A 24,818-nucleotide genomic window follows, 5' to 3' on the forward strand; every position below is an offset into this window, starting at 1 on the left:
GCGCACCGGACACTTGCCACTAATCAATAAATTTTTCAAGGATAATTTTGTCCTAACTTTTGTATATTTAGTAATAGATCATTCGTAGTTGGTTAGTATTCTGTTTGATAAATAATGTAATTTTTTTTTATTCAGGCAAGCCAGCGACATCAGTCTGCAGTTTACAACAAGAGGGACCAAATTATGGCGAACGATTTAAAACATCAAATGCAACAATGTAGGAATGCTAGATCTTTGTGATTTTCGAGTTCGTTTCGGGCAGCATCAGGCCGGATCCTTCGAACTTGCTCTTGGTAATCTCATCAATCCGTGTTGCCATTTCCGGTGTTAGGTAGTTGGTCCAGTCTCCGACCACGCCGCGTCGGAAAAAGATCCCGTTGGGCATCGGCATCTCCGTCATTTCGGTCGTCCCCGACTGGTTCACCTCCCGACTGACCATGCTCTTCATGGCGCATGCCTCCGCGATCTCCCTGTCTATTCCGGCCTCCTGCTCTCCCGGCGTGAACGGGCGCCCGATGAACTCGGCAAGGCGCCTCAGCTGGCCAAGCGGGTCGGCGCTGAGCTCCTCGTAAGTAAGGAAGAGCACCTGACCCGGCCTCTCGACGTGCCACCGCCAGTAGCTTAGCACATGCTCCCAGAACGGCCCATAGACCGAGACGCCGTCGCAGAACCGGCCGTGTGCCTCGTCAATGTCCCATGGGGTCAGCTTGTTCATAAAGTGCCAGAGAGACACGAAACAGTCCTTGGGGTCCCGGCACAAGTACACCACCTGCACACCACACATAATATAGTACTACTATTTGTAATTGTTGCAAGAAACGTTCTCAAAAAGAAAAAGAAAAAGAAAAACTGTTGCAATAAACCACTAGTAATAATGTTGTAACCATGGTAGCAAACATAGTCCTACTACCTTGCAACCCGACGCCACAACGGAAGCTGGCAGCGACTCCGCCGGGACGTGCGTGGCGAAGAGCCGTGGCGCCGGAAGCGAGCTCAGGTCGGGGATCTGGTCCTTGGTGTACACCTGGGTCTCGAGGAAAGGAAAGGAACGAGCTGGTGCGAGTTGTGGGAGGCGAGCTGCCGGAGTACGAACGATGCGTCATCGGTGCGGCGGGCGGCGGCGTAGAGAAGAGCCTTGATCCAGGTGGTCCCGGACTTGGGGATGGTAACAAGGAGCACATCGGTCCCGCGGGCCTCGAAGTGGTGATGTGCGACCATGGAGCTCACCATCACCGGCAGGGCCATATGCCACCCGTCGGGGTGGCGGTGGTAATCAACCACGATTCCGCTGGGAACGGTCTCGTAGGTGGACACCACTCTCCGAGCTTCGTCATAGATTTCTTTTGCCTCGTCGGCGTCCGGCGCGGGGACGCCGGCGTGACGTGGGAAGAGATTAGCCTGTTGGTATTGATCTAAGGCCCAACGGGCTGAACAGAAAAAAGAGGATAAGCTAACATGAGGGAAGGGGGTAACGAACCAACGTCTGAACCCCTTGATCCCAACTCATGCGCCCTGATCGGGGGCACCCTAACCAACAAGTGGCCAGCGCACACATAAAAGGATGGGGAGCAGCCGGCACCTGTGTTAGACGAGTTCACGTAAGGTTTTCTCCTGCTCCCCACATCCCTAAACCCTAACCGATCTGGGGGAGCGCTGCACGACGGGAAGATCATCTCCGAGTTGTGCCCCTGTCCCAGGGCAGTGCCGGTGGCGCCCGAAGGGACGCCGCTACCCGCTGCGAATGTCTACCCCAAGCCCGCATCACGCCTGCATCGAGCAGGCACGGGACTTCGCATCGCCTACACCAATGGCTTCTTCCATTAGTGGTAAGAACTCAACCCCTCTCTGTTCATAAGCAATTAGGTGATCTGAATTCTAGGCATAAGATCAAATCTATCCTACTGGATTAAGTGTAACAATGGTATCAGAGCCGTAATATGCCTAGATTAGATCCCTAATGATGTTCTGGTTATGTTAATGTGCTTAAGTAAGTCAAGATCATCACTGTTAAAGGTTAATGATTAATGTTTAGTCAAATTGCCCTCTGTTGAAGTCAAGATCAATCTCTAGGGTTAAGAGGTTTTGCTTAAAGTATAATTGGCCACGGGTCAGTGCTAATTATCCAATGATTATGACCAATCATGTTCTATTAGTTTAATTCTGCCACGCTTCCGCATTAAGACATGTTGATTAGCACTGATTTAAGCTCTTGTTGGTGCCATTAGAACGTGATGAAACAGCGAAATTAAAGAAAGCAAACCATCATACCAATTCCCCAATTCTGGAACCCTATAATTTTTTTCCCCATTTGTGAAATCCCAAATCAGAACCCTAATGCATTTAGTTTAAGAAAAGAAGAGAGGTTGGGGCTCACTTAGATGACGCCAGCCTTCGGGTCCGCACGGCCGCCGCCGCCGTGCGTGCACCCATGGCTGGAACGCCGCCGTCTCTCAGGACGGTGCGTGGAAGGAAGCAGCAGCCGCCGCTGCGTAAAATGGAAGCGCGCGTCGCCTGGTGTCGGTGTACTAGAGTAGGGGTACCCTAGTATCCCGAACTCGTGCACGGGCAGTTGCAGCACCCCGCGGCAAGGCTTGCCGGGTGACCGCCAAGACCCTCCGTGGTTCCCTTGAAGACCATTCAAGAACAAAGTACTCAAACCAAGGCCCCAGCAAGAGGAGCTTGCCGGGAAGGCCAACCAAGGCCCCGGCAAGAGGAGCTTGCCGGGAAAGCCAACCAAGGCCCCGGCAAGAGGATCTTGCCGGGAAGAGACAAGACCCCGGCAAGAGGAGCTTGCCGGGAAGGCCACTCAAGGCATACCAAGAAAGCTTGCCGCGACGCGCCCTGCGTCCCGGCAAGATCCGACGAGCGACAAGCTTCCGGACGCGACAAGACGACGGCCGCGGCAAGGAGCTTGCCGCCGGAAACCCCCACTTCGTGCCCGCGCTCCAGCACACCTGCTAACGTGTCGCTCTAGGACTCTCCCAAGCACACGTGGCAGGAGGCCGTGCAGCTAGGGGTACGTGGTGGCAAGCGGAGATGAAGAGAAGGCCATCGTGGCAAACGGTGGCGCTCCTAACGGTCACCTTTTGCACTGTTTAGGAGACTCAGACAGGCATTTAATGCCCTTGTCCCCTGCCGTCAGAGTTAGGTAGGGTGCACTGTATCCACAGTAGCGGTAGCTGCACCTACCGCATCCTTTTCCATTTCTACCCTTCTAGTCTACGTTGCCACCTGTCGGTGACCCCTTGAAAGTATAAAAGGAGGCCCAGGCGCAACGTAGAGGGGGTTCGGCCGGTTCGGCTCATTCGAAACACCAGAAACACTCCCACGCTCAGTCTGGTAGCGTCGATCGCTCCTGAGCAAAGATTCAATACACACAAACAAGCAGCAGTAGGGTTTTACGCATCCGTGCGGCCCGAAGCTGGGTAAAACCGCCCGCGTGTACTGCCTCGATCCGCTCTTTTTTCAACCTCCACCCTCACCGAATCGAAAGGGGCTCGGTCCGCCGATCCCCATAGGTGCTCGTGGATCAGTTTCCCCGACATCTTTGGCGCGCCAAGTAGGGGGCGTCGAGATTGTGCGAACCCGATCCGGCGTGCATGCAAGCTAAATCTTCATCGTCTTCATCGACATGCCACCGAAGAAGAAGGATTCGGAGGCAGCTGTTCCGTCTGCGTTGCTTCCACCGCCTCCGGAGCAAACGGGTGGTGGAGTGGACGCCGGCGGAGGAATGGGCGTCGACGAGGGTGCCCACAGCGCTGCCAAGTCCAAGGACAAGGCGGCACAGACCTCGGCGTCCATGCGCGCACCGCGTCCCTCTCAGGAGGCGCGGGACCAGCAGCGTCATGGCGTTCGCAGCGCCATGCGTCCGCTGGGCCAAGATCATGCTGGTGGTTCTCGTGACGCTCAAGAGCAGCATGCACGCCAGCATGCTGGCCCCAGCGAGGTGCGGTCGCCAGGACGGGACGCTGCTCCTTCTAACTTGGTTAGGAGTCCGAGCATGCCCCTCTCCTCGCACCGTTCACCTCCGCCGCCCACCACCCCAGCAGAAGCCTTGGCGCGGGCCCAGCTGCTCCTGGACTATCCTCCGACGGCGGACAAGACCGACGAATGGAGGGCCACTATCCAGAGCCTCATCGGCTTCGCCAACGGCGACACTGCGCGGCAACCAAGCACTTCGCTGCCGCGGCAGGACAGCCGGACGCGAGCCGATGACAACAAGACCGAGGGAGGTGCGACTTCCATGCACTCTCCACTACGAAGGCCAAAATCGCCGACTCGCCGGGTCCACCCCAACAGCGGCTCCACCGCGTCGTCGGACCCACGAGCTCGTCGCGACCAGCGCCAAGTTCTCCATGAACGACAAAAAGAAGACGCTCGAACCCGCATCGAGCGCCGAAGAGAAGCGCGACGTCAATCCGACAAGCGCGCTGGGCCCTCTGTTGACATGCATGCGCCAGGGAAACCAGGCGATCTGCCGTACGCGGTAGGTTGTCCTGCGTTCACCCGTGAGCTGCGGCAAGTCCAGTGGCCCAGCACAAAGAATTTCAAGCCAGACGTGCCGGAGAAGTACGACGGCAAGACGCATTCGTCGGAGTTCCTCAGCATCTACACCATTGCGGTGCAGGCTGCCGGGGGGCGAGATGACAAGATCCTTCCCAGAAGGAAGGAGAGCCATTGCGCAAGTACATTCAGAGATTCAGCCGTGTACAGCACAACATCCCAGACGTCCACCCCGCCGCGATCATCAGCGCGTTCCATCAGAACGTGTGAAACCGAAGGATGAGGGAGGAGATGGTGATGTGTAAGATCAGAGACGTCAGCGAGCTTTACGCCCTGGCTGACAAGTGTGCACGCGCTGAAGAGGGGAGGAGGCTCCCCGGAGAGAGTACAGGAGCAGGAGGATCTGACAGTGAGGATGCCGCTCCAGCAAGGAAAGGCCGGCAGCGGAACAACAGAAGGAATAAGGGCAAGGAAGTGCTAGCTGTCGAGCAGACCGGCAACGGAGGTGGCGCCAAGGAAGCTAAGGCTGGTGGCTCCGACAAGGAGGCCCATCCTGTGGCGGCCGCCGACAAGCGGGACAGCTCCGGCAGGCAGTATTGCAAGATTCACCGCACCAAGGGTCACGATCTCCAGAACTGCAAGAAGGTCGAACAGCTTGCTGAGCAACAGAAAGCTGAATACGAGCGACGCGACAAAGAGAAGGCCCAGGAAGGAACTGGTGGATCCGGCAAGAAACGCCCCAGCCGGGGAGGACGCCGCGGCAAGGCCAAGCAGCGGCAAGGAGACAGACCTCCCCGCGGCCGCGACAAGGATGAAGATGACGACGATGACGAAGACGTGGATGATGATGAGGCCGATGAGCAGGAATTTCAGAAAGCCACAGAGGTCCTGTGCGTTGACGGTGGCGCCTCTCTGCATACTTCGCACCGCCAGCTCAAGCAGTGGATGCGGGAAGTGAATGCAGCGGAGCCATCCATAGAGTCACACAAGCCCCTGAAATGGTCCAGCACGCCTATCATCTTCGACATTGGGGATCACCCTGATCGTGTAACTGCGGTCGGGTGCTTGCCGATGTTGGTTTCACCAACTATCCGCAACCTCAAGGTCACAAAGATGCTAGTTGATAGCGGGGCCGGCTTGAATCTCATCTCCTCCGCGGTCCTTCACAAACTCCAGATCCCTGACAGCGAGCTCGAAGAGACCGGCACATTCCAAGGAATCAACTCGGGAAGGAGCAAGCCGAAAGGGAAGATCACGCTGCCGGTCACATTTGGCAGCGAGCTGAATTTCAGAACTGAGAGGGTCACATTTGACGTTGCCGATTTTCCATTGCCCTACAATGGGATCCTTGGCCGTCCAGCGCTCACCAAGTTTATGGCAGCCTCTCACTATGCATACAACGTGCTCAAAATGCCAGGCCCGATAAGTGTCATCTCTGTCCCCGGCGACAAGAAGGATGCCCTTATCTGCACCGACAAGATCTACCGGGAAGCAGCAGCCGCAGCTGATCACCACACACTTGCCGCTGAAGCTCCCGGGGGGAAGAAGAAGGCCAAGTCCGGCAAGAGCTCTGATGCCCACTCCGGCAAGCGCACCTCTTCGAAGTGCTGCGCTACCGTCGAGGACGCACCATCGAGCTCCACCGGCAAGTGCAAGAAGACGATGGCAGCTCCACCCGAGACCAAGAAGGTGTCCGCCAAGGAGGACGGCACTGGTGGTACCTTCACCATCAGTGCCACGCTTGACCCCAAATAGGAAAGCGCGCTCATTGCTTTCCTGCGGGCGAATGTCGACATGTTTGCATGGCAACCGTCAGATATCCCCGGTGTTCCCAGGAAAGTAATCGAGCACCACCTTGCCATCTGTCCTCATGCGCGGCCTGTCAAGCAGAGAGTCAGGAAGCAGGCAGTGGAGCGCCAGGAGTTCATTGCAGAAGAGATCAAGAAATTGGAAGCAGCAGGCCTTGTCAGAGGAGTGCTCCATCCCACGTGGTTGGCCAATCCCGTAGTCGTGCGCAAGGCGAACGGGAAATGGAGGCTTTTTATAGACTTCACTGATGTCAATAAAGCTTGTCCCAAAGATCCATTTCCCTTGCCGCGCATTGACCAGATTGTTAACTCCATAGCTGGATGTGATTTGCTTTCATTTCTTGATGCATATTCAGGATACCATCAAATCTTCATGGCAGAAGAGGATGAGGAAAAAACCGCATTTATCACCCCTTGCGGCACATACTGTTTTGTACGGATGCCCTTTGGGTTGAAGAATGCTGGTTCAACATTTGCAAGAGTAGTCCATATCGCTTTTGAGCCACAGATACACAGAAATGTGGAAGCCTACATGGATGATATAGTGGTCAAGAGCAAGGACAAGGCTACCCTGATCCAAGATTTAGAAGAAACTTTTGCAAATCTGCGCAAGATCAACCTCAAGCTCAACCCCGAGAAGTGCGTGTTTGGAGTCCCTTCCAGAAAGCTTCTCGGGTTCTTTGTGTCTCAGCGGGGAATTGAAGCCAACCCCGACAAGATCAAGGCCATCGAGCAGATTGAAGCACCGAAGCGCGTCAAGGATGTGCGAAGGCTTGCCGGTTGCGTGGCTGCTCTCAGCAGGTTTATCTCTAAGTCTGCTGAGCGCGCCCTACCGTTTTTCAAAATATTGAAAAAGGCAGGTCCAATGAAATGGACTCCGGAAGCGGAGGCTGCGCTGCAGGACTTGAAGAGGTACCTGTCCTCCACTCCAATACTTGTCGCACCTAAGCCACAAGAGAAGTTGCTGCTGTACCTAGCGGCAACCAATCAAGTGGTTAGTGCTGCGTTAGTAGCGGAGAGGGAGGCGGACGATGAGCCAGCGACCGCGGCAAGTGAATCCAGCGACAAGCAGGGGGCTTCTCCGACAAGCTCTAGTCCTGACAAAGATGAATCTGCGCAGACGTGCAAGGAGGTGCAGAAGAAGATGGTGCAGCGCCCAGTTTACTTTGTCAGCTCCCTCCTCCAGGGGGCTAGGTCGAGGTACTCTGGTGTGCAAAAATTGCTTTTCGGCCTTCTCATGGCCTCAAGAAAGCTGCGCCATTACTTCCAGGCACACGAGATCACAGTTGTCACTCGTTTTCCGCTGAAGAGGATACTGCAGAATCTAGAAGCAACAGGCAGAATTGTCGAGTGGGCATTGGAACTGTCAAGCTTTGGCCTCAAGTTTGAGAGCACTTCAACTATCCAAAGCAGAGCATTGGCAGAGTTCATAGCAGAGTGGACGCCAACCCGAGACGAAGAAATTCCAGAGACAAGCATCCCCGTCAAAGAGGCAAGCAAAGAGTGGCTGATGTACTTTGATGGTGCCTTCTCGCTGCAAGGCGCCGGTGCTGGCGTGCTGCTTATCGCACCCACCGGAGAGCACCTCAAGTACGTAATCCAGATGCACTTTCCCAAGGAGCAAGCAACGAACAATACCGCAGAGTATGAAGGTTTGCTTGCCGGCCTCAGAATCGCAGCCGACCTTGGGATCAAGAAACTCATTGTAAGGGGTGACTCGCAGCTTGTCGTCCGCCAAGTGATCAAGAACTACCAGAGTCCATTGATGGAAGTTTATGTTGATGAAGTGAGAAAGCTAGAAGCACACTTTGACGGCCTGCAAATGGAATACGTTCCACGAGCTCAGAACGATATTGCTGACGGCCTGTCAAAGTGCGCAGCACTAAAGTTACCTGTGGAACCAGGGATTTTTGTGGTCAAGCTGACTCAACCATCCGTGACACCATCAACTGGACCAAGCAAAAAGAGGAAGTTGGTTTCCGGTGACTACTTTCCGGCAGAGCTCCCCGAAGCCGCCGCCAAGAAAGTCCCCAAGATCAACACCAAGAGTGCTGAGGAGCAGTTTGCTCCGGCAAGCCTTATGGCTTGTTCCGTTGAAGCAGACGCTCCCGACAAGTTTTGCTCCGGCAAGCTTGCCGGGGAATGTCACGCTCCGGCCGAACCGCAGGTTCTTGCCGTAGAAGCAGATGTTCCCACAGCAACAGATATGCCTTTAGTCCTTGTTGTCGAGCCACAAGCTCCAGCATGGGCACAGCAGATTGTCCATTTCCTTCAGACAGGAGAACTTCCCGAAGAGCAAGAAGAAGCGGAAAGAGTAGCCCGGCAGTCAAGTATGTACAAGTTTGTCAACAACACACTGTACAGAATAAGACTCAACGGTGTGAAATTGAAGTGCATTTGCCGGGAAGATGGACAGCAGCTGTTGGCAGAGATACATGGAGGCATATGTGGTTACCACATTGGCGCAAGAGCACTTGCCGGCAAGGCTTTCCGGCAAGGCTTCTTTTGGCCGACAGCCCTCCAGGATGCAACTGCACAAGTAACCAAGTGTGAAGCGTGCCAGTTCCATTCCAAACAGATACACCAGCCAGCTCAAGCTCTCCAGACGATCCCTTTATCCTGGCCATTTTCGGTCTGGGGGCTCGACATCCTCGGCCCCTTCCCCCGAGCTGTCGGGGGCTTTGAGTTCTTGTACGTCGCAATCGACAAGTTCACAAAGTGGCCGAAAGTGGAACCAGTGAGGAAGGTGACAGCACAGTCAGCAGTCAAGTTCTTCAGGTCGATTGTTTGTCGTTTCGGGATCCCGAACAGGATCATCACCGACAACGGCACGCAATTTACGAGCCGCACCTTCATGCAGTACGTCCAAGACCTTGGCGCCAAGGTCTGCTTCGCTTCTGTTGCTCATCCGAGAAGCAATGGTCAAGCAGAGAGGGCAAATGCTGAAGTGCTGCGAGGCCTCAAGACCAGAACTTTCGACAGGCTGCACAAGTGCGGAAGAAACTGGATCGAGGAGCTGCCGGTAGTTCTTTGGTCGATCAGAACGATGCCAAATCGAGCCACTGGCCAGACACCCTTCGCTCTAGTCTACGGAGCGGAGGCAGTTCTCCCCACGGAACTCGTATACGGGTCACCTCGAGTGCTCGCTTATGATGAGCTCGAGCAAGAGCAGTTGCGACAAGATGACGCGCTACTCCTTGAGGAAGACCGTCTTCAGGCTGCTGTGTGAGCCGCTCGCTACCAGCAAGCTTTGCGTCGCTACCATAGCCGCAAAGTAAAAGCCAGAAGCTTCGAGGAAGGCGACCTTGTCCTTCGGCGCGTTCAGTCCGCCAAGAATTCCAACAAGTTGACGCCGAAGTGGGAAGGCCCTTATCGGGTGAAACGAGTCACTAGGCCCGGTGCTGTCCGCCTTGAGACCGAAGATGGCATTCCGGTGAGCAACTCCTGGAACATTGAACATCTTCGTAAGTTTTACCCGTAAGGCGCGGTTGCCGGAAGCTTTTCCGGCAACCACCTTTTGTACAAGTCTTGCCGCTGTTGCATGTAATCCTTTGTACAAAGCCGGGTGCAGACCCCGTGCACCAGTAAAGTTCATGTGCCCCGCACATCTTGTCAGCTTTCTTTTATGCTATAGTCCTTTTTCGCATATGTTATCTGACACTTTGTGTAGTACCAGACCCCGGTAAGCGATAACGAGCCCTAGGCTCCATATCATTACTTTATTTCTCTGTTTCTTTCTCAAAAGAAGGAAGGTTCCCTCGCCCACAAGGTTTACCGGGGGGGGGGGGGGAAGGAGAAGATAATGGTGTGGACCAGGCCGTTCAAGAAAGTTTCTCCTTGCCGTTCAAGAAAGTTTCTCCTTGCCGGGAAGCAGACGACAGAAAAGCTAAGTTGCTAAAGCTTGAGCAATCAGTTTTTTTTAAGTTTTTGAGTTATTTTCCTTGAACGACCGTGCTTTGTATGGAAAACTTGTGCGCGGAGGAACCAACTCGTAGCTAGTTGCGCCTTTATTTTGTTTCGAGTCCGCTCAACAACTTTAGTGAGCTGCTAGCGCCCTTACTTTGCTTCGAGTCCGCTCAGCAACTTAAGTGAGCTGCTAGCGCCCTTACCTTGTTTCGAGTTCGCTCAACAACTTAAGAGAGCTGCAACTAGTTGCGACAAGGTTGCTTGTCGGTAGCGACCCCGCCAGCAGGCTGCTGAAGTTCCGCACTCGGCGCTCGCGGCAAGGGTGCCTGCACCGGCAAGTTTCCCTAGAAAGCGTAGGGCAGAACCATACAAAGCGAAGAGTCGAGTAAAGGAAGTAACACATCAATTTTTTGCCTAAGATAGAGTTTTATTACAAAAATAACTTGTCGTGCCTCTAATAAAGTGTTCCCATGACATGGCTGGCAGCGACAAGGAAAGAAGAAAACAGACGGCCTAATCTACGCGGCCGCCATCAACCCTTTTGACCTCGTTCACCCTGTCCACAATGGGTGCGACGAGGGACTTAAGTGCGTCAAGATCAGCGTCCGTCGGCAGCTTCTTGAGGACGTTGGTGAGGTTGAGGCCCGGATTGCGGAAGGCCACCTTCACCAGCACCTTCTCCAGAACTCCGGCACAAATCGAGCGTGACTCGTCGGCCAACTGCTTTGGGATCCGTTCCCAGAGTTTCTGGAGCGCCGCCGCCACACCTTTGAAGAATAGAGTGAGCTTGGCGCTGGGTTGGAGGTTCTCGTCGGAGGAGTACCCGAAGCCTTCCACCCCCAAATGCACCAGCTCCTCTTCGATGACTACAGCAATATTCACGAGGCCCTCCGTCCAGAGCTCCACGGTATCTCTGAGGAGATTCTGGGTTTCGGCGGCCCTCGCCAGCAGCGCATCGTTGGCCTTGATGTCTTTCTTCAAGTCTGCCTCCCGTTTCCTAGCGCTGTCCAACGTCTCCATCAAGGTGGCCAGCTTCAGCTCCAAATCAGCATTGGAATCCTTGGCGGCACGCAGCTCTTTGCCCTTCTCGGAGAGTTGGCCCTGCAGCTCACCGTGGCAAGGGCGTCCTTCTCGCGCTCTAGCTTGAGCGCGGCAAGCTCTTCGCCACCAACCTTCAGATCAGCTTCTAGCTGTGCCACCTTTGCCTCCAATTCTTTCTTGGCGGCCTTGGCAGCCGCAGCCGCATCCTTTGCCTCTTGGAGCGTCCCGCCCAGTGCCCGTTCGCGCGCGACAAGCTCCTCTTCATGGCTGTCGAGGTTCACTTTCCGCTGAGTCAGCTCGCCTTCTCGTGCGTACAGCTTCTCGCCGGTGAGCCGCTGCTGCTCTTCAGCCTCAGCTTTCTCAAGGAGGAAGGCCTTCCGCTCCTCAGCAAGCTTCTCCCGCTCCTCCGCCAAGGCCCGGAGAGTTTCTTGGCGAAGACCCCGGAGCTCCTCCGCGCGCTTCTCTATGTCCACGCTCTCCCTCGCGACAAGCGCTTCCCCGGACTCCAACTTGACCTGGCGGGCGTGGTAGAGTGCCAGCAGCCTCCTTAGCAGCCGCTCCTCCTCAGGCTCGCCGCTGCTGCTTCCCCGCGCGTCGACGATCGACAACCCGGCGGAGGCAAGCACCTCCCCATCCAGAGCTTCTCCTTCCACCGGCGCCCTGGAGCTCGACGCCCAGGGGAGCTTGATGAAGATGCCCTCGCCAGCCTTCAGATAGGCGCCGGGCTGGGGCTCCTCGGAGCCTGGCGCTGCGGCAGCGGCGGAGGGATCGGCTGTCGGTGCAGCGCCTGACGCTCCTGCGGCCTCAGGGCTGTCAGTGCGATCGTCAGATCCCCCGCCAGCTTCCTCGGTGGCAGCCTTGGCGGCCTCTTCGCCGGCGGGCACGTCAGCGCCGGCTCCTTCTTCGGTGGCCGCGGCATCATCAGTATTGCCGCGCGCGTCCTCCTCGCCGCCCGCTTCGGTCTCCATCGGATTCACGGAGGGTGGGTCTGACGACCGGAGAAGAAGGAGAAATCAAACAAGTATCCGAGAAAAGAAATCAGCAGAAGACTACAAGGAAAGTTTCAGGCAAGGAGGACTACCTGTGCTGGGATCTGCTATCATGACTTCCACCACCGGGGGATCGTTGGCGCTGTCCCTTGCCAGAGACTCCCCCCTTGCCGGAGACTCCTCCCTTGCCGGAGATCGCTTCCTTGCCGGAGAACACTCCCTTGCCGGGGAGTCTGCCCTTGGCGGTGTAGTCGAAGTAGACGACGAGTCGGAGGTGACCACCACGCTCTCCTGATGAAGCTGTTCTGCTCCTGCACAAACAAACCAGTGATCGGATGTCGACAAAGGAAAAGAGCAACCACGCGCACCCAGAAGCAGAAAGTAAACCATATGCTCACGCTGGGGGCTGCGCTGGGGGCTGCTCTGCGAAGTGATGGCCGGATCCGGCAAGGTGGTCTCGGGCGCGCCTCCTGTCGTCGCAGTGGGCTCGTCCTCGATGACCACCACCTGAGCCTTGGCCCTCTTCGCCGCCCTCTGGGCCAGAGTCCTGAAAAGGGAGAGTCCAAGATGGGTCAGATCAGATGCAAGATAACACCAGCAAGTTGAAGAACTACAAGAACAACAAGGGAATCTTACTCTTCTTCCTCTTCCTCGTCGGAGCTGAGCGCGGAGAGGTCGAAGTTTGGCCCACCTCCGGCACGACGAGGTGGAGGGGTGGGATCCCTTGGCCGCTTGGCGGGGGCTGCGGCGCCAGCCCGAGACGACCCCGCTTTAGTTGTCGCTGCGGCAGGAGGCGCTCTCGCGGCAACCGTACTTGCCGCGGTAGAGTGCGTCGCGCGATGCTGCGGCTGTTGGCCCACTTGCCGCCCTGCTACGTCGCCAACCCTGCGGAGGCGCCTTCTTGGCTGCGCTGCGGGCCCTGCTCGTGGCAAGCTCCTCGGGGATGGCGGGCCGCTCGCACCCTCGGCGGGCTCGTTCGACTCGGTGTCGGGCGCGGCGAGCTCTTCTTCCTCTTCGGGCTGCTCCCGTTCGGCAAGACTCATCGCGCCGCGTCCGCTTCCTCCACGGTGAACCCGAATTCACCCGCGACCGCGGCTGCCGCCGCCTCTTCCGCCCTGGTGGCGATGCGCTCCATCTCTTGCTCAGTGGTGTCGCGGGTGAGGAGTTTCTTCTCGTCAGCATTGACCGCCACCTCCACTAGGCTGTCAAAGAACTGCTGCACGACGTCGCCGGCGGGCTCTTGCCAAGTTGGAGCGATCCCGTGCGAGTCACACAACGGCATCATTGCGCAGATGCGGTCGCGCGAGGAGTTGTTACACAGAGGCACGATGCCTGCCGGCAACCTGAACCACTCGGGATGCTGCGGGTCGTGCTTGAATATCTCCTTAAGTATCCCGTCTAATTCTATGACGGTGAAATTGAAGTTGAGGCCTGGGCGCAACCTCATGATGTCCGCCGGGCCTCCAAATTCCCAGGCAGGTCTCCTCCTCGCCTGAAGAGGGGCGATGCGCCGGCGAAGGAAATCTGCGCCGACAGCTCCTATAGTCAGCCCGGCAAGCCTGAGGCGCAAGATCCGGGTAGTGGCAATCTTCAACTTGTCATCGTCCACGGACAGGGCGCTCCAATCATTGCCTCGCACTGCTGGGGCTTGGCGCAGGGCGGTGAACGGCTGCGGGTTCTCCTCTACAACCCAGCACCAGTTTGCTCTCCACTCATCCCACTTGTTGCGGACCTCCCCCTCCAGATAGGTCTCCTTCTTGCCGTCTCGCGAGATCCAGGCGATCCCCTCGGCAAGGGTTTCCCCTCTCTCGACACGGGGCATGAAGAAATGGCGGAAGAGAGCTACGTTGGGGTGGACTCCAACAAAGTTTTCGCATAGATGGGCGAAAACTGCCATGGTCAAGACGGCGTTGGGGGTGAAATCAAGGAGGTGGAGTCCGTAGGTGTTCATGATATCACAGAAGAAATCAGAGAATGGCGGGCAGAGCCCGCAGTAGAAGAACACGGCAAAGAAAGGGTACCCGCCAACTAGAGCTTCTTGCGAGGTGATGGCGGAGAGTACCTTTGTGCGCGGATGCGCCCGTGTCTCCGTCGACCAGAAGAGATAGTACCACTCCCTCAGATCCTTTGCGGAGAGCTCGGGGAGGAAGGTGGCCCGCTCTTTCCGCAGCGCCTCAAGCCGCTGGGCCTCGGTCGACTTCACAGCTTTCGCGGCCTTCCCCTTGCCGGGCTTCGGAGCCATGGCGGAGGCGGTGGGGGAGATCGACGGCGCTGGTAGTGGCGGTGGCGACGGGAGCGGAGCGCTGCTCTCCTTCGACTTTGGAAGTGGAAGAGGGCGGCGGAGGTTTCTGAGATTGCAGCAGCAAATGGCGAAGATAGGGGAAAATACCCCTGTTTCCCCTGCTTATAAGGAGGAGGGGGGCGGACATTGCGCTCCTTCCGAATAAGAGGTTCCGTTGAAGACCATTCAAGAACAAAGTACTCAAACCAAGGCCCCGGCAAGAGGAGCTTGCCGGGAAGGCCAACCAAGGCCCCGGCAAGAGGAGCTTGCCGGGAAAGCCAACCAAGGCCCCAGCAAGAGAATCTTGCCGGGAAGAGACAAGACCCCGGCAAGATGAGCTTGCCGGGAATGCCACTCAAGGCATACCAAGAAAGCTTGCCGCGACGCGCCCTGCGTCCCGGCAAGATCCGGCGAGCGACAAACTTCCGGACGCGACAAGATGACGGCCGCGGCAAGGAGCTTGCCGCGGGAAACCCCCACTTCGTGCCCGCGCTCCAGCACACCTGCTAACGTGTCGCTCTAGGACTCTCCCAAGCACACGTGGCAGGAGGCCGTGCAGCTAGGGGTACGTGGTGGCAAGCGGAGATGAAGAGAAGGCCATCGTGGCAAACGGTGACGCTCCTAACGGTCACCTTTTGCACTGTTTAGGAGACTCAGACAGGCATTTAATGCCCTTGTCCCCTGCCGTCAGAGTTAGGTAGGGTGCATTGTATCCATAGTAGCGGTAGCTGCACCTACCGCATCCTTTTTCCATTTCTACCCTTCTAGTCTACGTTGCCACCTGTCGGTGACCCCTTGAAAGTATAAAAGGAGGCCCAGGCGCAACGTAGAGGGGGTTCGGCCGGTTTGGCTCATTCAAAACACCAGAAACACTCCCACGCTCAGTCTGGTAGCGTCGATCGCTCCTGAGCAAAGATTCAATACACACAAACAAGCAGCAGTAGGGTTTTACGCATCCATGCAGCCCGAAGCTGGGTAAAACCGCCCGCGTGTACTGCCTCGATCCGCTCTTTGTTCAACCTCCGCCCTCACCGAATCGAAAGGGGATCGGTCCGCCGATCCCCATAGGTGCTCGTGGATCAGTTTCCCCGACACCTGGCTTCCGCACCTTGCACGCCGCTGTCACCGCCGAAAGCTTGCGCCAGCGACCGCTGGCGAAATGCCCCGCAGCCGCCGCCTGCTCGCGCCTCCGAAAGCCGTGCTCGCGACGCCCGCAGCCACGCTCGCTGGAGGAGCACATCGGACTCAGTCCGCGGCACGTTGCTCCGTCGAGCGCAGCCACCACGCCGCCATGGCCGGGGCGCGATGCGCAGCCGCGCGGCCGGCGTGCTACGTCGCCGTTCCGGGGATTGCGGGGACGAACTGGGAAATGGCTGCTAGGGTTCCCGCCACGGGCTGGTTTTGCTCCGCTGCGGAGCGATGTGAGCCGTCGGCTTGATCCGATGAGCGAGATCGACGCGCTGCTCCGGGCGGGCCTTCGGCAGCCTAAACGGGCCGTTTTCGCGGCTGGGCTTCGGCCCAAGTTGTCTTAGCCCGTAGATATCGTGTATTTTTTTATGTTTTTTGTTTGCTGGGCTAAAAGTAAAGTTTCTGTGGTTATGATTATCCACAAATGTTCTGGACTGTTATAAATATATAAAAATGCCAGAAAAATGATGCTGAAAATTATGTTTTAGTTTTCTGAATAGAATGGAACCAACGAGAAATTTTATTTAGAAAACTTCTATGAATTAATGTTTGTGTCATTTTATGGCAAATTGATGTTCATCCCATGGTAATATCAATAAATGGTGAATTATTAATGTCGGAAAATTTATATTACATTTGAGATTAATGTGATCATTTTTTGTAATACAAACCAACGTTGTTTTACATTTTTTGAATCACTCCATTAATTCCTCATTATTTTCTGCCCAACGGTGATATAATTTGGAGTTAATTTTGCATGAAAATTGATCAAACCAACGTAGGTTAATTTTTGTGCAATTTAATTTTTTGATGATGTTCTTTTCCTTTGCTTATGATATTTTGAAATCATGACAGCTTCCAGTCCTCGTGGTCTCGAGAATATCGAACCACTCACCGGAAACAACTTCCAAACTTGGAAGGACTCGTTGCTTTTGCATTTGGGTTGGCATGAGGTTGACCTTGCACTAATGGAAAGTAAACCAGTGGAACCTAAAAAGGATGCCACTGGGTATGCTGAGCTTAAGAAAGCCTACGACACTAAAGTTGAGAAGTCGGAGAGGTCCAATAGAATGGCACTCCTAATTATGAACTTTTCCATCTCCACTAAGATTAAAGGGACTATTCCCCCTAATGAAAGTGCTGCCGAATATTTGAAATTGGTGGAAGAACAATTTAAAGGCTCGGAGAAAGTGTATGCAGATGAGCTTTTACACAAGCTGCTTGCAAAATATGAAGGAAATGGAAATGTGAGGGAGCACATTTTGAGCATGAGCAATGCCGCGGCAAAACTTAAAACCATGAAGTGTGACTTGAGCAAAGAGCTTCGTGTGCTCCTAGTTTTTAGATCACTACCCTCACAGTTCAATCCATTCAAGATAAACTATAATTCTTTTGAAATCAAATGGAAACTACCCGAACTCATTGCACATTGCATTCAGGAGGAAGAGAGAATTAAGAGTGAACAGAAAGATCAAGCTTTCCATGTTAGTTCTGGGAAAAGGAAGCATGAGAACCATGCTCATAACAATAATGTGCCCAACAAAAAGCAGTTTTCCAAAAAGAATCCTCAAAAGCCTAAGCAATGCAACGAGGCAAGTTGTTCACGTTCCGCTTCTCCAACGGCTATTCCAGTTAATCTTACAAATGCCGCTGGAGAAAGACTTTGCAATTTTTGCAAGCTGCCAAATCATGTCAAGGCGGATTGTCCAGGTTTTCTTAAGTGGCTGAATAAAAGGGGTAAGGATGAGATCACTCTTGTAGATGAATCTCTATATGTTGATTTTTCTGAATCTACATGGTGGATTGACTCAGGTGCGATTGTTCATGTCGTGAATCCTTTGCAGGGATTCCATATAAGCCACACCCTAAAGGGAACAAGAAGACTTAATGTCGTGAATGGGAAGGAGGCTGAAGTTGAAGCCGTGGGCTCCCTCACCTTGAAGTTGCACACTGGTTTCCTACTTCAGCTCAAGGACGTTCTTTATGTGCCTACTTTGAGTAGGAATTTAATTTCAGTTTCATATTTAGATGATTTTGGATTTCATTGTACCTTTGGGAAGAAACAATGTTTTTTAAAGTATTGTAATAAGGATGTTGGTCTCGCCGTCCAACGAGGCAAACTTTATATGTTAAATCTTTCCGGTTATCCTATGTGTGTGAATCTCCGTGAAATGAATATGAATGAACGTAATCATAAAAAGAATGGGAGAAGTATCAATCCTTCTTCGAAATTGTGGCATCGTCGTTTGGGCCACATTTCGAGGGGGAGAATGGAACGATTGATTAAAGAAGAAATACTTCATCCTCTAGATTTCTCTGATGCGGGCAATTGTATTGACTATATTAAGGGAAAATATGTGAAAACAATTAAGAGAGGAGCAGTAAGAACCACATCGGTCCTTGAACTTATTCATACTGACATATGCGGACCTTTTAACATAAAGTCTATGGATGGTTTTGATTCCTTCATTACCTTGACAGATGATTTCTCTCGCTATGGCTACATTTACCCCATACGTGATCGATCCGAAGCTTTGGAAAAATTTAAGATTTATAAAGCTGAGGTTGAAAATCAACTCAACCTAAAGATCAAAGTAGTATGGTCTGATCGTGGGGCAGAATATTATGGCAGGCATGCTCCTTATGGGCAAATTCCAGGGCCGTTCGCAAAATATCTTGCTGAAAATGGATTAATTGCCCAATATTCAATGCCTGGTGAACATCAGCAAAATGGCGTAGCTGAGCGTCGCAACCGCACTCTTATGGACATGGTACGTAGCATGCTTAGTCATGCGAACTTACCAGTAAGCCTTTGGATGGAGGCATTGAAAACAGTTGCACATATCCTAAATCTTGCTCCAACTAAGTCACCACCGAGCACACCTTACGAGATGTGGGCAGGAAAGAAACCGAGCTTGAATTACTTGCGAGTGTGGGGCTGCCCGGCTAAAGCTAAAGTATTCAATCCACATATTAAGAAATTGGATCCAAAGACAGTCAGTTGTTTTTTCATTGGGTACCCTCATAGAGGAAAAGGATATCGCTTTTATTGCCCAGGTCATACCACCAAGTTTGTGGAAACCAGGCAAGCGGTGTTTTTTGAGGATAATGAAGTCACTAAGGTTAGGGCGATTGATCTTGAGGAGAAGCGGGTGTACGTTCCATCCCCGACTATCCAACAGAACTTTATCCCTATGCCTAATATGCATGAGACACCTACTGGTGATCCCGAACCTGAAGTGGATCCTCAACCCGACAAGGAGCCTCAGCATAATGAAGATCCTCAGCTTGATGAGGATCCTCAGCCAAATAATGAGCCTCAACCCAATGTTAATCCTCAACCTTCTCGGGCAAGAGAAAATGCACATACTAATGAGCCTACGAGAAGATCACAAGGCCATCTCTAGTGATTATGTCACTTTCATGTGTGAGGATGAAAATGACATAGGGAAGGCACAAGATCCGACCTCATATAAAGAAGCCACTAAAAGTGAAGACTCGTCCAAATGGTTGGTATCCATGGAAGACGAATTGAAATCTATGAGCTCGAATGATATTTGGGACTTAGTAGAAGTTCCTGATGGAGCCAAAAGGGTGGGCTGCAAGTGGGTCTACAAAACCAAATATTATTTCAAAGGGAACGTCGAAAGGTTCAAAGAGAGACTTGTAGCAAAGGGTTTTACACAGAGAGAAGGAATCGATTATAAGGAGACCTTCTCGCCTGTGTCATCCAAAGATTCTTTTAGAATTGTCATGGCACTTGTAGCTCATTATGATTTGGAGCTGCATCAAATGGATGTCAAGACGGAGTTTTTGAATGGTGACTTAAAAGAAGAAGTTTACATGACTCAACCTGAAGGTTTTGTCGTGGAAGGAAAAGAACATATGGCATGTCGTTTAAAGAAATCCATATATGGCTTGAAGCAAGCTTCAAGGCAGTGGTACCTCAAGTTCGATGAGATTATTAGAACTTTTGGTTTTAACGAGAATGAAGTGGACAACTGCATATATGTTAAATTTAAAGGCAGTAGGTGTCGGTGTCAAAACCGGTGGATCTCGGGTAGGGGGTCCCGAACTGTGCGTCTAAGGCTAATGGTAACAGGAGGCTAGGGACACGATGTTTACCCAGGTTCGGGCCCTCTCGATGGAGGTAATACCCTACTTCCTGCTTGATTGATCTTGATGATATGAGTATTACAAGAGTTGATCTACCACGAGATCATAGAGACTAAACCCTAGAAGCTAGCCTATGATTATGAGTGTTCTTGTCCTACGGACTAAACCCTCAGGTTTATATAGACACCGGAGAGGGCTAGGGTTACACAGAGTCGGTTACAGAGAAGGAGATCTAACATCCGAATCGCCAAGCTTGCCTTCCACGCCAGGGAGAGTCCCATCCGGACACGGGACGAAGTCTTCAATCTTGTATCTTCATAGTCCAACAGTCCGGCCAAAGTATATAGTCCGGCTGTCTGGATACCCCCTATTCCAGGACTCCCTCAGTAGCCCCCGAACCAGGCTTCAATGACGATGAGTCTGGTGCACAGATTGTCTTCGGCATTGCAAGCCGGGTTCTTCTCCAAATCCAGAGTACATGTTGTAGAAAACAGTGTCCAGATTCCCATTAATGTTGTACTCCTCAGCTTCTATGCTTCAATAATGGCCATCTCCATGTGTCGAGCGAATACGAGGAGCCGGGGCATTTTTACATTTGCCACCCTGACCTTGTAAGAGAACCGTCTATTTGAAGAGACAGGGATCCTCAGATCCAAATCTCACCTTATTCCCTCAAGCAAGCATTCAACAGAGCGCATCCGGAAAAACCATTCTAGAATGGCTGGTAGCCACAACTCCTCTTCTCGCTCCCTTAGCTCTAAGCCAGGTGATTGGGAAAAGTGTTTTGTCCCCCATAGTTGTTTAGTAGAGTTGCAGACCCAAGGGTTTCTTCCACCTGCATACATGGTCCCCGTCCGAGCCGGACTAGCCACCTATAATGGCGGGGAGCAAGCAGAGAGCTTTCCTAACCCATCTCAGGGGGAGCGGGTATGCCTTGTCCCATATTTGCTGAGAGGACTCGGGTTTCCAATCCACCCGTTGCTCCGCGGGCTCCAGGAGTTCTATGGCCTCCAGCTGCATAACTTCACCCCTGCCTCCGTACTGCACATCACAGGTTACGTTGCCCTTTGCGAGCTATTTCTGGGCTGCGAGACTCATTTCGAGTTATGGAAGAGGCTATTCTGCCTCGTCCCTCGTAATCAGGAGGGATCTATATATCAAGTGGGCGGAGCCGAAATATGGCGTGTCGCCCAGACCGGATCCCTGTCCGGCACTCCAAAGAAGGCATCCGAAGACTGGCCCTCGGAGTGGTTTTATGTAGATGACGTTCCCCTTCCGGACCCAATCCGGACGGGCCTTCCTGAGTTTAATAATGCTCCGCTGAAGAAACGCCAAAACTGGCGCCCTCGGAGCGCCCAGGAGGAAGATGATAGAGAAGTCCAGTTCCTGATGGGCAGGATAAAAACACTAGCCCAATCAGGACTGACAATAATCGAAGTTATGTCAATATGCATAATGCGGGGGGTGCAGCCACTTCAATATCGGGGGAAGCCCATGTGGCACTTCAACGGGGAAGACATGCCACCCGTTGCGGTCGTAAAGGTCCAAACTCTGCCACTGCTCTGTCAAGAATACTGTCCGATTTATATAAAGGAGAAGAAGAGGAGTTCCTCCGCATTAAGCCGCGGGATGGATTTTCCATGTACAACTCCCCAAGCTGGGTAAGCCGTTACTCTTTACTCAACTCTATCCATTCTTGCATCCTTCGTCACAATCATTTACCTTGATGTTTCAAAGAAGGAACTGAGGAAGGCCGTGAAAGAGTTCAACAGCCCCTCTCCGCAGCCAGAGGATCCTGGCCGGGCTCTCGGCCTCAGACTTGAAGAAGATCCGGATATATCTGTGGAGCTTGTCGATGGGACATTTTACCAGGCAAGCTGCGACGACACCTTGGTGGCCATTACCGATTATCGCGGACTGCTCCCTGTATCACGTGTAAGCAAAGCTGAAGTCCTAACCTCAGAAAAGGATTCCTTCTTTATACCATACCTTATGCACATATATCGTATTTTTATAGAGATGGCCATCAGGACGTGGCGCTGAGCCCCTAGGGACTCATCACCAAAGGGCAGCCGAGCCAGGCAGGCTCAAGAGGAAGGCGGTCAGGATTGAAACGCCATCACAGAGGTATAATTCTAAATCTGCTCTGTGACTATCATCTTTGAAATGTAACAACGTCCATCATGTCGTGGGAGAAAGAGTAGCCGCCAGACTATATCCGGAGATCCTGCTGGCCACGCCTCCACCAGCCGGATTCTAGAACCGGCCTCACAAGAGGAGGCTAATGTGGGGACGATGCTGAATTGTCCTCCGACAGAGGATGCGGATAGGCTCTCCGCCACAAATTCCGAAGTAGAGAGCGCCATGAATCACCGGCGCCGACGGGCCGTACTCCACGATGGTATTTTTTCCGAAGCGGCATTCAATGCCTTCAATTCGAGAGACGCATACATTCGAGCTGCTCAAGATTGACTCGCCCGAGCGACGGACCAGTATGCAAAGGATATACGGGTAAGAAAATCTTATAAGTATGTATACCAGTAGCCCCTGAGACTTGAAACAGTTGGAACAACTGATTTAAGAATCATTGTATGCACAGGTTCTTGTAGAGAAGAATACCCATTTATCTCAAGAGCTGGAGGAATGCAAGACCCAGCTGAGGGCCGCAGTTGCCAAACTAGAGGAATCCCAGAAGGCCTCGTCTGGTAATACTTGTCTCAATAGAGAAATTTTAAGGACATATACCAGTTAGTATTTGACGTGCTTTATAAGTCTAACAGAAGATTCTGCAGACAATCCCGGAGAGAATACGGAGATCGTAAAAGATAGTGAGTCACATGTCCGAAGACAGCTAAAGGCTGGCGAGCGTGTGCTTACGCAGGTTAGGCAAGAGAAAAACAATCTCCAAGATGCCAATATCCGGCTGAGCGTCGAATTAGCAGATGTTTGAGCACAGCTTGCGGACTCCGTGGAGGAGAACAGGAGGCTTCGTTGCGGCATTTATGGTAAGTGCTTAAATGAACTGTAGTACAATTCGGCGAGGAAGCGTATTAATAGAGTTATGTCTGTAGGTATGCTGACAGGCTATCCTGAAGAGGAGATGCCCGGGTCTGCAGGCGATTTGCTGCAAAATTTCTCACAACTGCACGAACGAGCTCGGCAGGTGATGCAGGGTATTGCCCAGGCCTTGTGGTCATCCGCTTCCCTGCCAGGAGGCATGGGGGAGCTTGTGGATATGCTCAAAGGAGCACGGTGGCGCTTCCGGTTATGGAAGGTATCAGCCTGGTGACAAGGTGCAAGGGAAGCCTAGGCCATGGTGAAGACGTGATACGCCAAGGCTGACCCGAACCATATGGCCGAAGTCAGACCGGTGGGGCCAGATGGGAAAGAGATTCCCGTAAGTCTGGTGTATGACCAAGTAGCATTAGCCGCAAAGTATTCCCAACAGGAATGTAGGCTAGACAACCTGTTGGATGGTATAGAAGAAGAATTTAGCCAGTCCAAGTGACTATGTACTTCAATGGACATATGTAGTCCCTAGCCGGATTGTAAATCATTTGTCATGGCGAAATTTTCGCTTCAGCCTCCAGACCCGACAGTCCGAAGTGTATCCGAATACCCGCTCAGTTATGTAAAACCGGGGTACGCATGGAAACCAGGCGTAGGGGTCATAAGTGCTTGAATAGACAAGTCCCCAACTAGTTATGTTATATTACATGGATAGTAAGAAACATCTTCCAGAGAGAATAGTTCCGTTAGGGGTTCCTTTCCCTGGGTATGCATGCATCGATGTGCATGTCCGAACTGCGAGCAGAGGCGAAGGAAACAAAACATCTGGGGATTTATGTTATAATAAACAAAAAACATCTTTTTGTTCACCGACCGAATATTCCCTTAAGAACACTAGCTTTCGGCTTCACCCAGTCTAAGGTACACATCCGGCTGAACCAGCACTAACAATCGCAGAGGTGCTCCCCTTATGCCCTAGCCGAATTAATGGGAACGTAGGGCATAAACACAAGAGCCAGGCAACCCAGCATGGCCAAAACTTAAGTCATATCGATGCATATAATGGTGAAGAAAAGGCACATATGGAAAGGTGACGCATATGTGGTGGGCATGAAGCCATGAAAATAATTATATTGAGCTTCCGTATAGGAAGCCCCCAGGTATAATGAGCACGCATAGTGCGGCCGGAGCGGTCGAAGCGTCCATAAAGCATTTAAGGCTTTGTGTGTAAAAAGAAAAGAGGAATAGAAGAAAAAAGGAGGACATAATTGAAAAGGCGGAGGTAAGGAGACGAGCACTGAGTTCGGCACTAGGTGTAGAATCTTCGGAGTCTGGACGCGTTCCATGGGTTTGGCTCGAGTCTGTTATTTGATGCATTACAAAGACGGTACGCTCCTCCGGTGAGAACTTTATCGATGATGAAGGGATCCTCCCACTTGGGCTTGAGCTTGTCCTTCTTCTTCTCTGGTAGGCGTAGAACGAGTTCGCCAATGTTATAAGTTTTGGCCCGTACTTCTCTGCTTTGATACCTTCGAGCCTGCTGCTGATAGAATGCGAAACGGGCTTTTGTGACGTCACACTCCTCCTCCAGGGCACCTAAGTTGTCCTACCAATCTAGCTCGGCTTCTTTCTCTTCGTACATGCACATGCGAGGTGAGTCATGAATTATATCGCGGGATAGTACTGCCTTTGCGCCGTACACCATAAAAAATGATGTGTATCCGGTGATGTGATTTGGCGTGGTCCACAGCCCCCAGAGTACGGAGTCGAGCTCCTCGACCCAAATTGTATCTGATTCCTTCAAGGATCGCACTAGTCTGGGTTTGATGCCGCTCATAATAAGACCATTTGCATGTTCAACTTATCCATTTGTTTGGGGGTGATAGACAGTGGCGTAATCGAGCTTGATGCCCATATTGCCGCACCAAGTTTTCACCTCATCGGCTGTGAAATTTGAGCCATTGTCAGTGATGATGC

At 52.8% G+C, this 24,818-nt stretch overlaps 1 pseudogene; it reads right to left on the reverse strand.

Annotated features, from left to right (window-relative positions):
* Window positions 1–226: 226 nt before the first annotated feature.
* Window positions 227–1,507, reverse strand: LOC123138808 (cytosolic sulfotransferase 5-like; annotated as a pseudogene).
* Between the last annotated feature and the right edge of the window lie 23,311 nt (window positions 1,508–24,818).

This window comes from Triticum aestivum, chromosome 6B (assembly GCF_018294505.1).
Source record: "Triticum aestivum cultivar Chinese Spring chromosome 6B, IWGSC CS RefSeq v2.1, whole genome shotgun sequence".
Classification (NCBI taxonomy): Eukaryota; Viridiplantae; Streptophyta; class Magnoliopsida; order Poales; family Poaceae; genus Triticum; species Triticum aestivum.